The sequence below is a fragment of the Urocampus carinirostris genome, unplaced genomic scaffold (genome assembly GCF_059441175.1).
Source record: "Urocampus carinirostris isolate Australia breed hairy pipefish unplaced genomic scaffold, RoL_Ucar_1.0 HiC_scaffold_51, whole genome shotgun sequence".
NCBI classification, from domain to species: domain Eukaryota; kingdom Metazoa; phylum Chordata; class Actinopteri; order Syngnathiformes; family Syngnathidae; genus Urocampus; species Urocampus carinirostris.
In genome coordinates, this window is record NW_028283158.1 from 87501 (window position 1) to 92490 (window position 4990).

At 65.5% G+C, this 4990-nt stretch overlaps 3 non-coding genes across 3 annotated transcripts in view; all 3 read right to left on the bottom strand.

The window, feature by feature from the left end:
- LOC148345372 (28S ribosomal RNA) overlaps positions 1-532 on the bottom strand; it is a 4529-nt gene extending 3997 nt beyond the window's left edge. The window contains exon 1 of the ribosomal RNA XR_015848643.1: positions 1-532. This exon is cut by the window's left edge and continues 3997 nt beyond it. This is a non-coding gene — a ribosomal RNA (28S ribosomal RNA).
- Positions 533-1096: 564 nt separating this feature from the next.
- On the bottom strand, positions 1097-1250 carry LOC148345373 (5.8S ribosomal RNA). The gene has a single exon (XR_015848647.1). It is a non-coding gene; the product is annotated as a 5.8S ribosomal RNA (ribosomal RNA).
- Positions 1251-2592: 1342 nt separating this feature from the next.
- On the bottom strand, positions 2593-4579 carry LOC148345374 (18S ribosomal RNA). The gene has a single exon (XR_015848635.1). It is a non-coding gene; the product is annotated as an 18S ribosomal RNA (ribosomal RNA).
- Between the last annotated feature and the right edge of the window lie 411 nt (positions 4580-4990).

A 4990-nucleotide genomic window follows, 5' to 3' on the forward strand; every position in this document is an offset into this window, starting at 1 on the left:
AGCGGGAACCGGGGACGGGACGCGACCGCCGCGCCGACCGACCGGCCGCCCTGGCGCCGCCGGGTTGAGTCCCCCGAGCAGACTGCGCGGGCCCCACCCGTTTACCTCTTAACGGTTTCACGCCCTGTTGAACTCTCTCTTCAAAGTTCTTTTCAACTTTCCCTCAAGGTACTTGTCGACTATCGGTCTCGTGCCAGTATTTAGCCTTAGATGGAGTTTACCACCCGCTTTGGGCTGCATTCACAAGCAACCCGACTCCGAGAAGGCCTCGCCCCGGCGAGCCGGGGGCCGCTACCGGCCTCACACCGTCCCTGGGCTGAGCCTCTATCAGAAGGACTCGGGCCCCCGAGCGGCGCCGGGCTAAAGCGGCCTTCCGTACGCCACATTTCCCTCGCCCTACCGCAGGGCGGGGATTCGGCGCTGGGCTTTTCCCTCTTCGCTCGCCGCTACTGAGGGAATCCTGGTTAGTTTCTTTTCCTCCGCTTAGTAATATGCTTAAATTCAGCGGGTCGTCTCGTCTGATCTGAGGGCGTGCGCGTAGAGCTGTGCGGTCGGGGCCGGCGCCGGGACCGGCGCCGCCGCCATACGGCCGTTGTGATCCGTGCGGGGATCCGCTTGCTCGGCGACCCTCGCCGAGAGCAGCCCCGCGCCGCACGGACACGCGACACCGACGGGCGGACGGACGCCGAGGCGCCGACCGGGACCTTTACCTGAGGAGGGCGCCGAGCGCCGCCGCCATACGGGCCGCCGCGCGGAGCCGCGCGCGCGGAGCACCTTCTCGGTATGCTAAGTACCAGCCGTACTCACCGGCAGCCGAGAAGCACCTCCGGACGCGCGGACGCGCGACACCGACGGGCGGACGGACACGGAGCGCCGCCCGAGTCTGTATTTGAGGGTACGAAGGGACGGGGGTCCCTGCGAAACCCCAGCCGCGGAGTGGGCGGGGACACGGGTCGCGCGCCACCCGCCGGGCGGACCGGCGGAATGTCGCGGAGGGCCCGAGCCTCGCCCGCGCGGACCGGGTTCTCGCGCCACCCGCCGGACGGACCGGCGGAATGTCGCGGAGGGCCCGGCCCGCGTCCGATCGATTGGAAAGCGCCGCTCAGACAGGCGTGGCCCCGGGGTAAAACCGGGGCCGCAATGTGCGTTCAAAGTGTCGATGATCAATGTGTCCTGCAAATCACATTAGTTCTCGCAGCTAGCTGCGTTCTTCATCGACGCACGAGCCGAGTGATCCACCGCTAAGAGTCGTACGTTTGGGCCCTTTTACGTCCGCCCGGGACGATCGGAGACAAATTCACGACAGGGTTTGTACCGGAGACGAACGCGCCGCGGGTGCCGTTCGGTCGCTCCCGCGAGCGAGCCCCTAACCCGCGGCGCGGTTACCGACGGGCGCGATACGCGCGACGCCGCGACGAGCCGAGCGGGTCGGGCGCGCGGCGCTGAGGCCGGCGCCCGGCGTCTCCCGCTCGGGGCCGCGACGGCGCCCGAGACGTGCGTCGGCCCGGGTAGGTCGGGCGCTCGGCGCTGAGGCCGGCGCCCGGCGTCTCCCGCTCGGGCCTGACACGACTCGGCGACCGGACTCGCCGGGTAGGTCGGGGGCTCGGCGCTGAGGCCGGCCCCCGGCGTCTCCTACCCGGACCCCGGAAGGCCATCCGACTTGGAAGCCCCGCCGCGCCGCGAAGCGACGCTTTGGGTGTTGCTACCCGTCAGCGAGTGGGTTTGGTTTACAAGGGCGGCGCGACCGCGCTGACACCGAGGGGGGACTGGCCCCCGACCCGGCCGCGGCCTGCCCGGACTATGGATGGACAGAGGAGACCGCGGCGGACCGCGCGGAACCGAACCCCCGGTGTCCGGAGCCCCGGGAGGGACTCCGGTGTCCGGGGGCCGGCCCACGCGCGCGCTACGCGGCCCCTCGAGGGCTCCGGCCGACGGACGCGTTTGGCCGGGGAAAAAGGTAGCCGGTGGGAGCACCGTTTCGTCGCCCTGAACCTTCGTCTCGGGCGGGCGTCCCGACGCCGCCGCCATACGGCCGTTGTGATCCGTGCGGGGATCCGCTTGCTCGGCGACCCTCGCCGAGAGCAGCCCCGCGCCGCACGGACACGCGACACCGACGGGCGGACGGACGCCGGGGCGCCGGCCCGAACCGTTACCTTTAAAGGACGGGAGGTCGTCGAGGCGAGTGCCGCCCCGGAAGCGCGCGCCGGAAGCGCGAGAACCGCGCCGAGCTAGGGTCGTCGGCAGAGGGGGATTCCCCGGTTACGGGGGTCCCGCGCACGGCCGCCGCCTTTCGCCCGTCGCTGGCGGTCGCCTGTCGTCGCGCCGCGCCGCGCTACTGGGGTCGTCGGACGAGCGCGCTACCCCGCTCGCACGGAGGTAGCGCGACATCGCCCGCCGCCTTTTCTCGCGTCGCGCCGCGCCGCGTGGCGCCCGCCGAACTCGCTCCGACGCGCGGCCCGGGAGTGACCCGCGCCGCGCCCCCCGTCCCGTCCCGTCCCGGTCTACCCTCTTCCTCCGCCTGCGACGACCCGCCGCCCTCGGCGTCTGGCTCGTCGGGGGTGTACCGAGGCGGATCTGCTGCCGCTCGTACGTTAATGATCCTTCTGCAGGTTCACCTACAGAAACCTTGTTACGACTTTTACTTCCTCTAGATAGTCAAGTTCGACCGTCTTCTGGCACACCGCCGGAGCCGGGGCCGGCCCCGGCGGGGACTATCCGAGGACCTCACTAAGCCATCCGATCGGTAGTAGCGACGGGCGGTGTGTACAAAGGGCAGGGACTTAATCAACGCAGGCTAATGACCCGCGCTTACTGGGAATTCCTCGTTGGTGGGAAATAATTGCAATCCCCAGGCCCTGTCACGAGCGGGGTTCATAGGATTACCCGCGCCTGCCGGCGCGGGGATAGACGACGCGCTTATACGCTCAGTGTGGCGCGCGTGCAGCCCCGGACATCTAAGGGCATCACAGACCTGTTATTGCTCATTCTCGTGTGGCTGAGAGCCACTTGTCCCTCTAAGAAGTTTTCTGCCGCCGACCGCGCGGGGGGCCGCGGTACTATTTAGTATGTTTGAGTCTCGTTCGTTATCGGAATTAACCAGACAAATCGCTCCACCAACTACGAACGGCCATGCACCACCACCCACGGTATCGAGAAAGAGCCTTCAATCTGTCAATCCTTTCCGTGTCCGGGCCGGGTGAGGTTTCCCGTGTTGAGTCAAATTAAGCCGCATGCTCCACTCCTGGTGGTGCCCTTCCGTCAATTCCTTTAAGTTTCAGCTTTGCAACAATACTCCCCCCGGAACCCAGACACTTGGTCGGTTTCCCGGGTGCTGCTCGGCGGGTCATGGGAATAACGCCGCCGGATCGCGAGTCGGCATCGTTTATGGTCGGAACTAGGACGGTATCTGATCGTCTTCGAACCTCCGACTTTCGTTCTTGATTAATGAAAACATTCTTGGCAAATGCTTTCGCTCTCGTCCGTCTTGCGCCGGTCCAAGAATTTCACCTCTAGCGGCGCAGTACGAATGCCCCCGGCCGTCCCTCTTAATCATGGCCCCAGTTCATGACAACCCACAAAATAGAACCGGAGTCCTATTCCATTATTCCCAGCTGCGATATGCAGGGGCGGCCGTGTGGCCTGCTTTGAACACTCTAATTTCCTCAAAGTAAACGCTTCGGGCCCCGCGAGTGACACCCAGCGAAGGGCATCACGGGGGCTTTTGCCGAGAGGCAGGGGCTGGGACAGACGGATGCACGCCTCGCGGCGGACCGTCAGCTCGCGTCCCGGGGTCCAACTAGGAGCTTTTTAACTGCAGCAACTTTAAAATACGCTATTGGAGCTGGAATTACCGCGGCTGCTGGCACCAGACTTGCCCTCCAATGGATGCTGGCCGATGGGTTTGTGTTCGGCTCATTCCAATTACGGAGACTCGAACGAGTCCCGTATTGTTATTTTTCGTCACTACCTCCCCGTGTCGGGAGTGGGTAATTTGCGCGCCTGCTGCCTTCCTTGGATGTGGTAGCCGTTTCTCATGCTCCCTCTCCGGAATCGAACCCTGATTCCCCGTTACCCGTGGTCACCATGGTAGGCGCAGAGTCTACCATCGAAAGTTGATAGGGCAGACATTCGAATGAGTCGTCGCCGCCTCGGGTGGGCGAGCGATCGGCACGAGGTTATCCTGAGTCAACACAAAGGGGGGGCCGGGCCGGCGGAACGAGGACCGGCGCGCGCGGAGCCGCCCGCGCCGCTTACGCCCCCGCCCGGAGAGGCGGAGGCCGGACGCGGGGGACGCGCGCGACGGCTGAGCCCCCGCCCGCCGGACACCGCGTGGGTTTTTGTGTCTGATAAATGCACGCGTCCCCGGGGCGAGGCCGGAGCCCCGCCCGCGAGTCGGCGCTCGTTTGCATGTATTAGCTCTGGATTTGCCACAGTTATCCAAGTAACGGTGGAGCGATCAAAGGAACCATAACTGATTTAATGAGCCGTTCGCAGTTTCACTGTACTGGCCATTCGTACTTAGACATGCATGGCTTAATCTTGAAAACAAGCATATGCTACTGGCAGGATCAACCAGAGTGCGTCTGCCGCCGGGGGGGCGCTGCTGGTGGCGGTGCGGCCCTGGTCCGGGACGAGGCTGTGGCTACAGCCGGGCCCGGGGGGCCGCGCGACACTCGTATACGTTCGGACGGGCTGACGAGCGGGTGTCGTGAAACGATGTTTCGCGCGGAGCCCTAGCACGCGTGGCGTCGGGCTCCGCGACGGTCGGACGTCTGGGTGTGGCTCGAGACGGAAGCTCGACCTCGGTTCGTCTTGGTTCTGCCGCCAAAAGGTTCACGCCGAGGCATGGTTTCGCAAGAGGGCCCCGCGAGTGCCAGCCGTGGATCCCGCCTCACTCGTAACTCGTATCGGATTCGTCCGGCCTCACTTTCGTTCGCACATCGGACAGTTATACGTGTGCTTTAGTAGCTTCCGTTCCCTCTTAGTGAGG